Source organism: Amyelois transitella, chromosome 22 (genome assembly GCF_032362555.1).
Source record: "Amyelois transitella isolate CPQ chromosome 22, ilAmyTran1.1, whole genome shotgun sequence".
In the NCBI taxonomy this organism is placed as follows: Eukaryota; Metazoa; Arthropoda; class Insecta; order Lepidoptera; family Pyralidae; genus Amyelois; species Amyelois transitella.
Genome location: NC_083525.1, coordinates 9,002,165 through 9,019,742, shown reverse-complemented (window position 1 = coordinate 9,019,742; position 17,578 = coordinate 9,002,165). Strand labels below are relative to the sequence as shown.

The following is a 17,578-nucleotide window of genomic DNA, read 5'->3' as shown; positions in this document are numbered from 1 at the left end:
GTGGGTTTTCAGCAAAGAACAACAGAATAAGTTCAATATTGTTTTATAAGTTTCACATTCAGATTTTTATTGTTAGTCACAAGTTCATGTTATCATCATACGTGTGTATTTTGATCGTAAAAAAATCTCCTGTCTATCTAAGTAAATAGAGGTTTCTTCAGTACAAACTAAAATAAAAGAAAGACAAATCTATGTATTTTTATTTGTTACTGTGTAAATTTTCTGTGCACTAGAGATTACCTACACACAAACATTAGTATAACAAACAAACTTTTCTCTTTATAATATTAGTATGGATTTCTTTTGAGCGAGAATTTAAGATAAAAAGTTATTAATGTTTATCATGAAGATTTTGCCTGTTTCTGTACTAAATGTCATCAAAATCGGCCCAGTGGGCTAATTCGTTACAAACATAAATAGCACAAATATTTTATCTTTAGGTATTATATTAGTATGGATGTGGATAAGAAGTATAAATACTTACTAATAAATCCATTGATCTTGTTACGAAATAACATACCTAATGATAAAACGCGCCTGCGCCCGCGCCGTTGCCTTTTGCAACTTGCCCGATTTTCCTAAATACCCAATTTATGTAAGTTCTGAGGTAATTCCGATCGCACCGCAGTTTGTATTGATTGCTCTCTTTTTGTAATTAAATTATTGTTACTTATATAAGCGTTATTACTGCCTATTAAGCTCTCGAGCAAAATTTTCCAGTTATATTTTATTAACTCTAATACTTATTATTTTATTATTTTTTAAGATTTGTGTGTGATTTGTAGGGTGCAACTGGGAATGCGCAAAGATGAGTGAAAAAGATGGTTTAGATTAGTTTGGTTCTCCAATCTGCTATAGAATAGAATTCTATTTCTATTCTATATCTATGTTTAATGTCCCAAGTAATAAAACTAACATTTAAACTTCCTAAATGATTCTGTAAATACTTAATTCAGATTAAGTAGAGCAACTTTCTCGATGTATGTTTATTTCACTTGTCTGAATAAATTACTAAATAATCTAAGAGATGTGAATTTCTCGTATAATGCAACGCGAAAGTTTAAAATCAATAAGATGTCGATGTAAAGTTGAAAACGTGCGCGCCCGGTTCGAGTAAAAAAAAAATGAAGACCCAATTTTTCCTTTCTTAATTTTTTTTAGTGGCCTATACATTTTTAAGAAACTTATTCAAACTCCTAACCTGAATCACAAGACTCCTTCCATTTCTATAGAGCAAAACTTCTTTATTATGTTTTAAAATGTCTGATTGAGCTTCGTAAGTAAAGATTGAGGTAAAAATCAACAAAGTATCCAACATCTATCTAACAAGTATCTAACAAAGTAGGTATTTTTGATTATTTGAAGTAAATCAAGGAGGCACTAAGACAGAAGGTAAAATAGGTTTTCTGTCAAATTATCAAATGGATTAGCGTAGCTATTTCTTTTAGGTTCGCGTTTGACCTTATTAAAAACAGTTGGACTGAAAAGCGAGAATCCTCTGCCTCTGTGGCTCTTGTATCTATATAAAAACTAAGAAGGTTATTTAATAATAACAATTTATTGTTTTCCTAAAATGTTCTAAAAATACATTTCTTAAATAAAGTTTATTTAGAGAAATGCAAAAGAAATTATTTTTTTTTTGTAAGTTAGTAAGTAAATTCTTAATAAATTATTCACTAAAGGAGTTCATTACAAATATAAAACAGAAAAATGCACTAGCGACCCGCCAAGGCTTCGCACTAGTAGCAATATACATAAACCTTCCTCTTGAATCACCCTTTTTAAAAAAAAGCAACAAAAAAAAAGTCTCAATATTGTTTCAATTTATTTCTGTGATATAGAATAGACTAAGAATATTCTTGTGATGTCATAAAGTACTCTTTTTGATGTAAATAAATATAATCATTGTAAAACGCACGTCATTCTTAATTGTCCCCAATGGAAACTGCAACTTTACATATAAATAGCACATAAAGTAATGTTTGCTTATAATGTGGAATCCGAATCACATGATTGTGTCTGCATATAGGCACGATGATATGATGGACAAAAAATATATTTATGCCGGACGAATATGTACATACATAGGTACTATATAGGTATTTGTACATAAATAATCAGGTGTTTATCCCTTACAGAGGAGATAGAGTCAATAACAGTCTTGAAACGACTGAAAGGCACACACTATTTGTATAATACATTCGGAATATAATTGCATTAAAATAACGGCTCAAGCACTATGTTCGCCAAACCATACATCTTCCTTCATCTCATAATGAATCCTGATGAAAGACGGCGGGCACTTGATCGATGATAAGCTATTAAAGAGATATGAATATGGATAAAGCGAAATAAAGATCCATTAGGACAGCTCACAAATTGAAAAGAAATAAGTATGAAGGGATCGTGGAAAGTGGAAAGATGTGGTCTCTGCTTACCCCAAGTGAGGTACGATTTTATGTATGTAGTTATACATGTGAACCAACCATATTAATATGTTCCAACCCATATTAATATAAACATAAGGAGAAGATTAAGAAACTGTATTCAAACGATGATTGGTTTAAGATGCTGTACTAGGAGATACTAATTTACATATTACATGAAAAATCGTGTGAAAATGGCAATTAAACATGAGATTCTTCTTGTAGGCGACGACTTTGCAACCAGTCACTTTTTGAATCTCAATCTATCATAAAGCCAAACAGCTGAACGCGGTCTTTCAGTTTTTCAAGGCTGTTGGCTCTGTCTACCCCACAAGGTATAAAGACGTGACTATATGTATGTAATTTAAAATAAAATACTGCGGAAATCATCAATCAATCAACTTTACAATTATTGCAACGATCGAAGCAAAGTGCTTGACACCATTAAACTCTAAGCCATGTATTACGTACAATGTGGCAGATTTACTTGGTAGGTAATTAAATGTCGTATTTATCACGGGATAATTGATGTATAGTACTTAGTCATATTTACATTATATATTGGGTTAAAGATGGAATTTATATTCAGATAGTGACAGGTTGCTAGCGCATCGCCCAAAAGGAGTATCCCAAGTTTATATAAGACTCTCTCTTGATCAACTTCTACTATCTGTGCGGGAAAAGAAAAAAAATAAAGTGTGTGCCAACTGCACTGCACTACACTTATTTTTTTCCCCGCCAGACCAGCATGGAAGCTTCTATGGAACAGATGTGATTTCTGAGTGTCAGGTTCTCCTGTAAAGGTTGGGGACGCCAGACGGGAGCTGCTTCGTGTATAAACCTGACTTACAAAATCCATGATCATGCTCAAAAGACGCACACTGGTCTGCTCTCCAGAGAGTTGAGGATGTAACCAGGATTAACGCCAGGAACTAGAAGACCCAGCAACAGCCAGGAAGGGCCAGCAACCTGTCACTAGTTGAATCTCAATTCTATCATTAAGCCAAATAGCTGAACATGGCTATTTAGTCTTTCAAGACTGTTGGCTATGTCTACCCCGCAAGGGATATAGACGTGACCATATGTATGTATGTATGTAACTAGAAGACAATGACAAACCTGACTCCCTGCAGCGACGCCGAGGCTGCCAGCGAGGGTCAGCGTGCTGGTGTGACGTCAGACGACGCCAGTACTTAAGACCACGCTTGGATCACTGGATTTTCTGTAAATAAGGCCGGAGTTTTTGGTTACCTAACAATTAGGTTATACTGTAATGGTATTGTCATTCTCCTGAACTTTGCCAGCTGGAAAAGCTAGGCCATGATGAGGTATGAGGATGAGGTATGACCATGACTAAAAACTGTCCAAAAAAAGGTTATCAGGTTATCTTTACGCTAAGCCACTACCGCTTGACCCCCGTGGTTGTCGAATCTAATAAAGATAAAATCCTATTCCTAATTAATTTAAGTAAACAAGGGATAAAGTAACCTTAAGGTTTATATCTATACTAATATTATAAAGCTGAAGAGTTTGTTTGTTTGAAGGCGCTAATCTCAGGAACTACTGATTAGAATTGAAAAATTCTTTTTGCGTTGAATAGACCATTTATCGAGGAAGGCTTTAGGCTATATAACATCACGCTGCAACTAAGTACTTATAAGGAGTAAAGAAATAATGGAAAATGTGAAAAAAAAGGGGCAAATTATTTATCCTGTGATTCCTGGGCTGCAATAATGCCCAAAATAACTATTCTACGCGGACGAAGTCGCGGGCACAAGTGGATACATAACATACTGCTATTACCCGCCATTCAGACACGTCAGAACCGCGGCTCGCTGGATAATATTATCGTTCCTATTCCTGGGAGGCACACTGAATTTCATTAAAGGTACGTTTTGGAAGACAACTGATACGCTGTTTTCGTATACGAGTATAACGCGTTTTTATTTATTTATCCGCCATTATGACTCATACTATAAAACTGCACAATGAAGGAAACATAAAAAGTCGATGCGTGGGGTTCCGTATAATCACATATTTATGTCTTACGGGGGAGATAGAGTCTACATTCTCGAAAAGACTGAAATGCAATATCCAGGTCCAGCTTTAAGATCCACATTGTGTATTTAAGCCCGCTTAAGGCTTACAAACTTGGGATTCTTTTTTAGGCGATGGGCTAGCAACCTGTCACTATTTGAATCTCAATTCTTTCATTAAGCCAAATAGCTGAATGTGGCCATTCAGTCTTTTCAAACCTGTTGGCTCTGTCTACCCCGCAAGGGATACAGACGTGACCATATGTATGTATGTGTTTGTGCGCAATCAATGCTCTTCCTTTACTAGGCGATTAAATGACTGACAGACGAAGCAGAGCCATAAATGTCAGATTTTTAGGAAGAAAATGTGCGGTTATAAGACAGGACTATGAATACAAATACATACTTATAATCACGTCATTATCCCTTGCGGGGTAGACAGTGCCAACAGTCTCATAAAGAATGAAAGGCCAGGTTCAGCTGTATGGCTTAAAGATTGGATTGAAATTCAAATAGTGATAAGTTGCTAGCACATCGCCTAAAAGAAGAATCGCCCAAGTTTAAGTATATACCTATAATGACTATAAATGTGTTCTTTATAAATTTTATTTGTCCGTAGTAGGTCTGAACATGAAATTTTTTTCAATTAGCAATTTTAATTATTAGTTACATTATTATTAACCAAGTGTTCACATCTTTTCCAAACAGTTAAGTATTACATCTTGTCAAACATAGAAAATCTTAATTTTGTAGGCTCAATAGTTCAATGCTTAATTCATCAAGGAACCCTAAAAAAGGACGTTAATGAAGTAAGAGACCTGCGTTTATAAATACATGTCCTATAACACTAGATGTAGTGGCACCAGGGTCGCCGCGCGGCTCGACGTATCCATTGCAACGCGATATAACATGTTATTGTGATCGTCATGTTCACGGCGATAGTCGGGTTGGGCGTGCTAGCTAGCGCCGTCGGGATTTCTGGTATGGATTTTGAACCCTTGGTAATAATACACATATAATCACACTAGAGGCCGCCCGCGACTTCGTCCCCATGGAAACCCTATCAATCCCGCAGGAATTCTGGGATAAAAAGCCTATGTGTTATTCTATGTCTTCATCTATCCACATACCAAATTTCATCGTAATCGGTTCAGTAGTTTTTGCGTGAAAGAGTAACAAACATCCATACCGACATACTCACAAACTTTCGCATTTATAATAATACTTGTAGTAGGATCTTTACCCTTGTGAAGTAGACAGGACCAACAGTTTCGAAAAAAAATTGCGTGAGAAATTTGGCGTGTGTTTGTTTGTTTGATTCGTGTATTAATGTGTGGAATTGAGCTTGTGGCATTCAGGTAAACCTTCAGTTCAGTAAAGAGATATCTATGGTAGAGACTGTTGCCATAAAAAAGGGATAGAAGTTCATAAATGGGAAGCTAAGACGTGTTTAGAAAAAAAAACAAAAGAAGAATTTTTTTGTGCATCAGATATTGCTTTCAAAGTCTTTTTATAACAATAATTGGACCATCTTGAGCATAGCATGCATGAGTTTTTCCTGGATAGGTAAGGCATTCCTAAGTAACTAGTAATTTCCAGCACTGTGATAAATTCCGTAGGAATAATAGCATCGACGTTCGTTGCCCAGAAGTTATATCTGAAATCCGGGTCAAATCATTGCCCATGATTTGTGGTGGTTGTGGTGAGGAAAAACATCTTAAGGAAAGTCTGATCCAAATTGGGTTAGAATCACAGACGTCAGATGAGAGTCGCTCTGTGTAATTAGGACCAGATTAAGTCATCTGATCAGCAAACAGCACATAGACGCTTCTTCTTCTTCCGGAGGGATAGACAGAGCTGTCTTTTCACACGCCACGATGCCTGCACATTTCATTCCTTTCACCGTTCATGGTACTATTGACTTCGAAGTTTTCCAAGCCGAGCTAGCCGAGAAGGAAGCTGTATTGAACAAAACAATGATATTTCCAGACGAGGAGTTCAGCAGCCTGCCTCGTTTGTATCACCTGGACGACTACGAGCGGTGTCTCAGCGGACGAGGCCTGTACTGCCTGGGGTCGTTCGTGGTGGAGCCTCAGAGCTCTGGCTACAGTCTGCTGAAGGTAACAGAGTCCCTAAAGAAGTTGAAATTGTCCTAGCTTTAACACTGAACTCTTGTGCTATTTGATGGCCACATTTGGTGGTATCTAGCGATTTCTTGGAGTATCCGTTCCAGGAGCACCATCGCTCCGGATTCTGGTAATCCTTGCCCAGCATGAGCCTACGTCTGTACAAGTATGCCGAGGTTAAATGGAATCAATTCAGGTGCAAGGCTGTTCGTTGTTAGATTTTCCTAATTAGGACATCAAAAATGATACTTTGGCGTGGACAGAAAATACATGGTAACAGAATTTCTGACACGTCTTGTTCTATGATAAAGTGTCTGATAGTGATAGTGTTGTCTGTGCGTCCTTTTACTACTTAATTACAGAACAGAACATTAAATTTTCGATAAATCTTTATTACAATTTCTTGATAAACAGGAGTACTCCAGCGACCCGCTCCACTTCAACCACACATACCTGCACCGCGGCTACTGCGTCAGCTCGCGATGTCCCCACACGGCGCCGGAGCCCAACACCACGCAGCGCTTCCAGCTGTGCGCCCAGCACTGGGGGAACCAACGGAAACTCCACTTGAAGCTGCAGACCTTGCACTACTGTAGGAGGAGACATGATGTGAAAATGGAGGGAGATATGACTGTGCCACAATTGGTGTTTCTGGTGATTGTGGTGGTGTTGTTGGCGATGAATGCGGCGGGGACGGCGTATGATGTGATGACCGGTGATGATGTCAAAAGTAAGTCCTTTTTGTTTTGTTGGGTCTTTCGTATTTCGGGATTTTTGGAACAATTTTTGCCCTGTAGTATTACCAAAACCGTTCGGACGATATTAAAACTATGGGGACGAGGCATGCCAAATTGCAGCGAAAATCTTTTAGTGGATTTCATCCTTTCCTAAATAAGAGTTTTAAAATATTTAATAACTAGACTTCGAAAACTTATTTGTTTTGTTTCTAACTGACATTAAAATTTTATTTTGACCATTTGAAATTGTGCAAATAACTTTGAACATACTTAAGTTAGTTGTAATGATTTTGTTTAAAAAAAAATAATGATTACACCTGATAATATCTAATATTTCATACAGACTTTTCTCGATTTCAAATTAATTTGATTTTTCCTCTATAACAACACGATAATAACACCGGCCGAGAAAACCAGATGTTATCTCGTTAAAAAACAAAATTACACAACTACATACAGTAGTTCTCACACGGACTTGTTCGAGCAAATTTTCCAGTGATGTAGGAACCGGACGCGCTGTGAACTTGCATTTAAACACTATTTTTTTTTCTTTAATCCGAGGAAACAATACAATCGCTGAGGAAATGACGGCTGGCGACTGGTTTTTTCCGCACCTTTTCTAGAAAACGATCCTGTTTTGTAGGGGAGTGGGGGGTAATTGGAGCCTACTAAGGAAAATTGTTTATAAAAACGACATCTGTTGAAATTGTAATTAACTTTAATTAGGAATATAAACCTTATGTATTTGAGTATCAGATAATCACAGATTGAATCAACTAAAAGTACGCATTTGGAAATAACAAAACAAAACACAGAAAAACAAATTCGCTCTCATTACCCGACACGTCGGGAAATGAGAGCCTATATGGGAAATGGGAGCCAACATTATAAATCTTTTCCATAAACAATTCTTACCATAGCTAAATAAACAAAATATAACATGTTAGTATAAAAATCTTAGTAACTAACGATAAAAAATATTTTTTTCAAAAAACTAAACGTTTTACAAATAGATGCATTGTCACTGCCAGAACATTCTTTGTGTGCCCAGTTTCCACAACTTCTGCATCGATACCACATCTCCGCTTTTGCCCGAGTCCAGACAAATTGCACACAAAGTCTCCTCTTCTGAATATTCTGACTCATCATCTCAAATAAATTTCTCATTTAAATCTTCTAAGGATTCTTCATCGTCACTTTTAAATAAATTTATTTTTGCTTTTTTAACTCTTTGGTTTTTAGTTTTACTCAGTCTATGTTTAACCTTTTTATCTTTGGTACATTTCTTATTATTAAATTTTTTTTGGCACAATTTTCTTTATTGCAGTTTCCTAGGTTTTTCTTGGTAATTTTTGTTTTACTCTCTTTTTCAATACGTTTCTTCTTTTTCTCTGCAAAGACGTCTTTCATTTGTGTGCTTGTAAAAATTTCAGAATACTGTTTGTTTTTTAATAATGTACTTCTATTAGATGTATGTGTGGCATTGGGCTTACAATAGACACAACAGTAGCAAATTCTGTAATTTCTGCTTGAGCCTTATCAGTATTGGTTTCAGCTTGTTGTATATTATTATGATCAGATGAGGACGGAGCAATATTTGATCTGGTGGTCTGTAATTGCATCTTGAATGGTTGGTTGATATGGCATTGCAAATGATAGAGGTGAAATCAATATAGGAATAACCGAGGGTGACTGCTGAATAAGTTGTTTCTGTGGTGTTCCGTAAGATGCTAGGTCTGGAAGTATCTCAGTGGCTGGTTGCTGTGTTATATTAAAAGAAGACTGATCATCATTCCCCACAAAATCAACTTCTGTATCAATGTAATCGTCTTCACAGAAAACCGAAGGGTTCATTGGGAATATTCCTGTAACCTTAAACCCCGAAATACATTTTTCTATATTAGCTACCCTCATGTAGGCCTTATTAAATAGCCCTGCAACTGGATATAATATTTCTGCAATCCCAATTTTTTCAGCAATGATGTAGTACGTTTTCCAAAATTGTTCTTTTGTAAGGCCATAAAATTTATTGGACAAGGCACGAAGGTGATCGGCCAGAAATTGTTCCTGTTCAGGGTTGAAGACGGTATCTAAACTTAATTTTAAAAAGGTAGATACTTAGTGTCCATTATCCATTATTGCTCTGTCAACCACGTAAGGGATTAAGACGTGATTTTAAGTATGTGTATATATAAAAGTACATTATAAATATTGTGAGGGCAATGGGAGCCATGTCGGGAAATGGGAGCTACCCTAGGCTCCCATTACTCGCTTTATTCGATTTTGAAAAATTATAACACAGATAATTTATTCAATTCTCAATGACTATTTATCGAATAATACTTGAAAGAAGACTAATTAAGGTTTGCAAAGAGCATAAATATAATACTATAACAAAATATTTCCATACATACCTCGTGGATCAAAAAGTAAAATTTTTTAGAAGCGCAAACCGAAAAACATACATTTGTCCCACATGACTAAACAATGCGTACAGACGCGATCCGGCCGCGAAGGCGAACCTTTACGAAGGTTAACGAACACGCCCAAGCGGTCACTCGTGCTCTAATAAGGACTGTTTTGGAAAAAACAGTATCGCTCTCATTACCCGACCGCTCTCATTACCCCCCGCTCCCCTACATTACAATGTGCAACCTTCACATTTGTTTGAATCAGTACTTAATTCACTATGCCAAGTATTCATATTAAATCCACTCTTGGTTCCATTGCATTAATTATTTTACTTTATTCCCTAGTAAAACGTATGTTTATGATACTTAAGAATGGGGAATGTAAAAAACCTGCCTTACAACCAAGACAAAATCCACGAGTTCTAATTATACAATCCAGCTCTAAGCTAACCTAAATCTCGTCTCATGTTACAGAAAACCAAATGGTTGTAGCGTGGTCTGTCCGCGAGAACTGGCGTCGCCTGACGTCACGCCGCCAGCACGCTGACCCTCGGCTGGCAGCCATGGCGCCGCTGCAGGGAGTCAGGTTTGTCTTCTAGTTCCTGGCGTTTATGCCACACATCGTGACCTCTCCGGTGAGGAGCCCAATGTGCGCCTTTATGAGCATGATCCTGGATTGGGTGACTCCCATCTGACCTCCGCAACCTTTGCAGGAGAACCTAACAACTCAGAAATCACATCCATTCAATTCAAGCCTGGTCTTGTGGCGAGAAAGAAACAAACTTTGTGCCAACTGCTTCTCTTCCCACACAGATAGTCACTATCTGAATCTCAATTCTATCATTAAGTCAATAATTATGTAAATGTATACATCAATTATCCCGTGATAATATGACATCAAATAACCTACTAAAGAAATGTGCCACATTGTACGTAATGTCATGCTAATGGTGTCAAGCACTTTGCTTGGATCTTTACCTTGGATGAGAATTCTGTCAACACAAAGAACAACCAGCATGTATTCAAATACACTCTGAACTGACCATATAGCAGATTTTTTTTCTTAATATTTATGCAGAACTAAATGTATAACTAGTTGCAACAGACATAATACAGAAAAAGGAAACAAAAAAATTATGATTTACAAATATTTTCAGGAAAAAAAGTACTTTAATAAAAAAAAACATTGTTTTAAAGTGCGATTCATTTATTTGGACTGCAATAAACACATTTAACAATATTTTTCTTATTAAAAAATATAGAATGTGCCGGCTGCAGATCGTAAAAGCTGGTCCAGAGAAAAGTCAACGTGGAATTATGACAGGGGATGCGACAAGCAATCCATCACTATTTCGAATTCTTGATTTAACTATAGGCTAACCCCAACTTGATAAATGTGACCTTTGTGTTTTATGGCAACAGGTCTGTCTACCCCCGTGAGACTATGATGTATGCTAAAAATCTTACTTGTCTTTATCCCTTAGGCTATACAGAATCTAAGGCCGTATTTGGCAAGACCATGAGGCGTATAGTTAAAAACAGGAAATCAAAATAGTGATGGATTGCTAGCAGCATCGTCTATCATGATGATACACCCATTTGATTTAGGTTTAAGGGGCTCCCCTAACAGAATGACAAATACATACATCACATTATGTGTATTTATCATTCTGTCAATCTTACAAGAATATCATCTAAAAATGAGGCCGGAGCAGACAGGTTTTCATTGTCATTACATGACAGCAGCAACCACCCGTCTTATTGCCTACTTTACAGCAGCAGTAATATGACAATATCTCTTCTACAGGATTACCTGTTCTTTCAGATTCATATAAAATGTACACATAATATATTTTTGAGCTAACATGCCTTGATTTTATTCGCCCTCTTAGGAGTTTGGGTCTTATTCCACCTAAATGATCGATCCCCTCAAGTTCAGGACATACTTCGGTTCCATAGATTTCACAACATTTCTCCTTGTGTGCTCCCCACAGTAGGACCGTGCCTGTTTCACTTAGTATGGTCCTAATGAAATTAATAATACTTCATTATACCTACTCCATGACAGGGAAGTTTTGCAATTGAGGAAGATTACCGTCAACTCTAATAAAAATGAGTTTGTCTGTTTAAAATATTCTCCACTTGGACACTTCGCCCGCGTGGAATAGTTATTTTGGGCATCATTGAAGCTCTCATGATGGAGAATTTTCCCCGTTTTTCACATTTTCCATTATTTCTTTGCTCCATATAGTTGCAGCGTGATGTCTTCCTCGATGAATGGTCTATTCAACGCAAAAATAATTTTTCAATTCGAACTAGTTGTTCCTGAGATTAGCGCGTTCACACAAACAAACTCTTCAGCTTTATAATATTAGTATAGATAGTCCTTAAAGATTTATAGGCATAGTGATTGCTTTAATTTAATGTCAATAGCTATTCAGACATTAGGGTCTGATAATTCTCACCATAAATGTGGAATGTAGATTATGGAATGAAACTTATTCCTTAGTGTGGTGTACATAACACTTAAAAAGAATCTTATGGATAATTTACCGAACCCAAAAAACACCGGCAAAATTTAAATATTAATAATAAATAATCAAAGATTCTCATTTGAATAAATTATTATACAAAATATGTATTAACATATCACGTGCTGTCAAAAATTTCTATAATTAAATATTGCTTAAATTTGGTTGTTAAATTCATAAATTATTTTTAAAACTTTTTTTTAATATTAAAGTTTTACTTAAGAACGTTAAATTAGGTACAAATATATTTATGACTAGCTTCCGACCGCGACTCCGTCCGCGCGGATGTCGCGTGGACGGAGTCGCGGTGAAATAATCGAATAATAAATCGGGGTTCCCGATTTTTAACTGAATTATATGTGAAGGAACTCCAGAAACATATAACGAATAAAAACATTCTATGGGGTAATAAGTGGACTCTTCTTGATCCAACATTCTATTAATAGAGATATACTCACGACTGTCTCCTTAAATATGTGTCAGTATTTCATTATTTATTGCAGATGCTTGGTCATTCCCAGAAGTCAGAATGGACCTTTTGCATAACCAAGTATTGTGCTAATGCGTAACGCTGCTTAAGTCTCCGTAAACAGCAAATATTAGCTCGTACAGGGACGAAACAGTATAACATAACTCATCATTTAAAGCTACTTTTCCTTCATCATTTGGATAAGTTCCCTGACCAATTTTTAATAATAAATTTGAAAATTGTTGTGCATGAGGGTCATCTCCGAGTCTCACCCGCATGTTTGTTGTTAAATGCATGGATATAATATGTTGCCATAGACTCGACCTTTTAAGGCAAGCTCTGACTTTATCAGCTCGTGTTCCTCGTGGTATCACCGGTAGAATTTGTTTGAAGTCGCCACAAAAAAGAACAGTTATTCCACCCATGGGTTATTACACGCATACAATATTAATTCCAATAAGAACGACAGCCCGCGTGTGCCGCAAACGGTTCAAGCCAAAGCCGACTTTCGGCGCTACAGGTTACGGCGCTTAATCCACTGCGGGTAACGCAACGTGTGTTCGCGGTTCTACAGAACAACGTCTATGGATAAAACTGAAAAATTAAGATTTTTTTTCTATGTATTTTTCCAAGATTAAAAGTATCCTATTTTATGCCCAGGATAATAAGGTATAATTATACCAAGTTTCATCGAAATCGAACTGTTAGGTTTCACGTGATGCCTGAACATACATACAGACAGACAACATTATTTCCCTTATATCCCTGCTATTTACTATTTTATTGTTTTTATTTTCAATGTACAGAATTGACCCTTCTACAGATTTATAATATGTATATAGATAACAAAAGCTCCTAGAAGATTAGGCTGGTCCATGAATCGTTCCACCCTTTCAATTATTTCATTTGCATTGGGGCCATCTTCTACAAGGACATGGTATTTATTAATCATTGCAGCGGCTATTTTAAAGTCTTCTATCAGGTGATCTGACGCTAGGTTAAAAAATCGTTGACGAAATAATTTGAAGTCGCGCTTGAAACGCCCGTTTACCACTTCTACGGGCCACCTGCACAATGTAACTTTTCTACTTTTATTGCCTGCAGCGTTAAATTGTCTTTGACCATGTCCTAGTGATTCAGGTTTTTCAATATTATAACCTAAACTTTCTAGGAGTGATATGGAGTCCCTCCACCCTCTATCCAAGATAAAAACATAACCTGCACGAAAAGTTGACGATATGGACTATCTTCCTCTTCAAATAAATGTTTCATAATCTCTGCATCAGTTTGAGTGGCAGCAAATGGTCCGAGAACATCAATAATATGCCCATCACATGAGACAATCATAAAAGGTTTAACTAAATTGTCATATTTATGCAAACTATATGTCTTTTTTTGGTAAAGATAATTCGAGCTTTTCTGCACATAATGTATGTACCATCAAATATGGCTATCGCGGGTATATTTTCATTTCCAAAGAGAGCATTGGGTATTCTTAAATTCCTATCCACAATTTCATTATGTGTCAAGTGGTTTGTGCCAATATGATTTGGAACAAATGTTTGCATGGTGTAAGCAGTCAAATGCTTTGTTGTAGTCAACAAAAGCAACATACAAACTGAGGTTATATTCTTGACATTTCTCAATCAGTTGTCTTATTGCAAGTATGTGGTCAACAGAGCAATAACCAGATATGAAACCTTCCTGTTCTTTTGGCTGTTGTTCGTCCTACTTTTTGGCTGTCCGGTTCGGAATAATCTTAGAGAACACCTTGTAGATGTTTGACATTATGCTAATGGGACGATAGTTATTGATGTCATCTCTATCTCCTTTCTTGTGGACCAAGGTTATTGTGCTTGTTGTCCATTGGGTAGGTATATATTCGGGGTCTAGAATTTAATTAAAGAGGGTGGTCAGTCTAGTTATTGTCTCTAGCAGATTTACTTTGATTGATTCTTTTAAGATGCCATCTGGTCCAGGTGATTTGTTGTTTTTTAATGAAAGTACTGCAATTTCCACTTCGCGGTCAAGTATGGGTAGAATAGTCTGCATTGTCAGTTATGGGATTTGGTGTTGGGGTTTGTGCCGGCTCATGTGAGTTAAGATTTCTATAAAAATTTGTTGCAGTTTCTAAAATGGACCTTCTATTTTCTTGTTGGCTAAATTTATTGTTAATTTTAAATTTTGGGATCCATGTTTTATACTCAGTTCTTTGGTAGATAATGCAGTCTATTTTCGCTTTGTTCTATCTTTTTTAATAAGTTTATTAAAAAAGATAGAACTACTATTTCTTTAAGGTCCGACTTTTGTTTTTATTTTTTAGTAGTTCTTTTCTCTGTCGTATTAACTCTTTGGTTTCTGGGGTATCCTGCCTTCTCGCCGAAAATTGTTTAGCGGATTATCACTTGCCAACCAACGGTTCGCCTGATTTTCACTTTGACAACTAACGATTGTCAAATTTTTGTATGATAACGTTTCATTTGGTAGAATTATTGTTAAGCTCATTATTATAATGACAGAACACGTTTCGGGCACTTATCATTTATCAAATCCTTCACTAGGCCAGACAACTTTTAGACGAATAACGTTTCGTCTGTATAACAGTACCCTTTTCGTACATTTATATTATGATATAAAATAAACTAATTTCGACATGCAATTTTTATTAAAGAATTACAAAAAAAAATTAACACTTTAAATTAGCAGCAATGCACATTAATAATTTTTCATGTGAATATGAAGATTTGTGTTCAAGAATCCTGTTGATTCTTTCGTCTTTGTCTAAGAATTTTTTTTTCTAAGGTTCTGGTGGGGCACCTGTTAATATATTTTCTATTTCCCCCTCGTTGGCAACGGTTTCCTTTATTAATTGTTTTATCAATTCATAAACACCTGGGTGATTCTTATCAATAATTAAAAAAAAGCTTTGCATGCCTTTATGAGCAGTCAGAAACTATCCAAAAAGGCTCGACTGGCTGTGCACAGGGGCGTGTTGGTCCCGACATTAATGTATGGGAGTGAAAGTTGGGTATGGCAAAAGAAGCACGAAAGCAGAATAAATGCAGTGGAAATGAGAGCGTTAAGGAGTATGTTGGGTGTGAAATTGAGTGACCGGATAAGGAACAGCGTGATAAGGGAATGTTGTGATGTGAAAGAAGATGTAGTTACAGGAATAGAAAAGGGTATGTTGAGATGGTTCGGTCATGTGGAGAGGATGAATGAAAACAGGTTGACTAAGCAGATATACAAGGAGAGTGTGGAGGGAAAGGTCGGGGTGGGAAGACCTAGACGAACATATCTTGATCAAATTAAGGACGTCCTGGTGAAGGGTCAGGTCAAAAGTGCCCGAAACCGCCGAGCTTGCATGAAGAGAGTTATGAATGTGGATGAAGCAAAGGAAGTATGCAGGGATCGTGGCAAGTGGAAAGAGGTAGTCTCTGCCTACCCCTCCGGGAAAGAGGCGTGAGTTTATGTATGTATGTATGTATTAAAAAAAATTATTTTGTTATGCCAGGCTTCGGCCGAGTTCTGTGTTCATGGTATATTCATCTTGTTTGTTTCATAGCAGCTGTACAGTAATTTGAAAGTAGTAGTAGTACTGCTGGCCACTAAGAAAAAAAAAGAACAAAAATAGAATATTGCACAAAATATTTAAATAGAACGAAGAGCGTGTGTATCAATGTTAAAATGTATATAAATTAGTTCACTTATTATAATTTCATGGATGTTAATATCTAATGTATAAACCAAATATATGTTCAGTGAGTTATTTCAGAAAGTGTAGTTTTAATTTCTTTCAAAACAAGTTCCGACAAAGATCATAAAATACTTCTGTATAACATTGGTCCTCAATCGAGCCACATAATTTTCCAGCTCTTTGGCGTTTTAAGTTTCGTTTGAAATAATTTTACAATATAATTGTGACGTACATAACGTATGACATATGCAGAATACATAAGTGCAGCATCTTTTGTTTCTATTTACTTACAAATTCGTAAGTGCATACTCTGAAGTAACAAGAAAACTGGATTGCTTCTCTTTTTGCGCTACAACAGTTATTTCTATAATAGAATATGGCAAAGAGGGATTATTGACAACTTTGATAGAGGTAAATGAACTAGTTCTTCGTGAAGAATAGGTACGCGTACACCGGGTGTCTACAATCTGTTCAGTGCAAACATTAGGAAGAAGATTTGTGTAATAATAATGAGAGCAGTGAAAATTGTGAGTACATTTGTATATAATTAAAAATTACATAGCCGTTCAAGAAATATCCAAATTTTATACCCACCGACATTAATGTATATAGTGTAATTATAAGACGGAGAAATCATTTAGTACAGGTACTGGGTGTATCTATATAAGTTTCGTTTATATCACGTTGTGACTGTTTATCATTTTGTAAATATCATGGAAGGATTACTTAATTTACAGGCAAAACTTAAATCAAAAATAACAAGGTCATTCGTTAATTTTAAAAATTATCCACAGGAAAATATAACCCCAGAGTATGTAGAGGTTGTATTAAACAATTTAGAGCAGGATTGGAATTTATATAAAGAAAATGACAACAAATTGTACATTATTTCAAATCCAGAACTAGAAAGTACAGACTATGTAAGTAATTGTATATATGATGAGGTCGCGGATATTTATACAGCCTGCAAAACACAAATGAAAATTACATTAAAAGCATTATGTATGGTTCATTCTTCGGCAGAGTCTCCCTGTAATTTAAATAAATCAGCTTCTTCTGTTAAGTTACCGAAACTTACCATACCTGTTTTCTCAGGCAATTATACAGAATGGACTACATTTCGAAATCTATTCATGTCACTTATT

At 36.1% G+C, this 17,578-nt stretch overlaps 1 pseudogene; it reads right to left on the bottom strand.

The window, feature by feature from the left end:
* Nucleotides 1-12,610: 12,610 nt before the first annotated feature.
* LOC132903186 (uncharacterized) lies at nucleotides 12,611-14,940 on the bottom strand (annotated as a pseudogene).
* Between the last annotated feature and the right edge of the window lie 2,638 nt (nucleotides 14,941-17,578).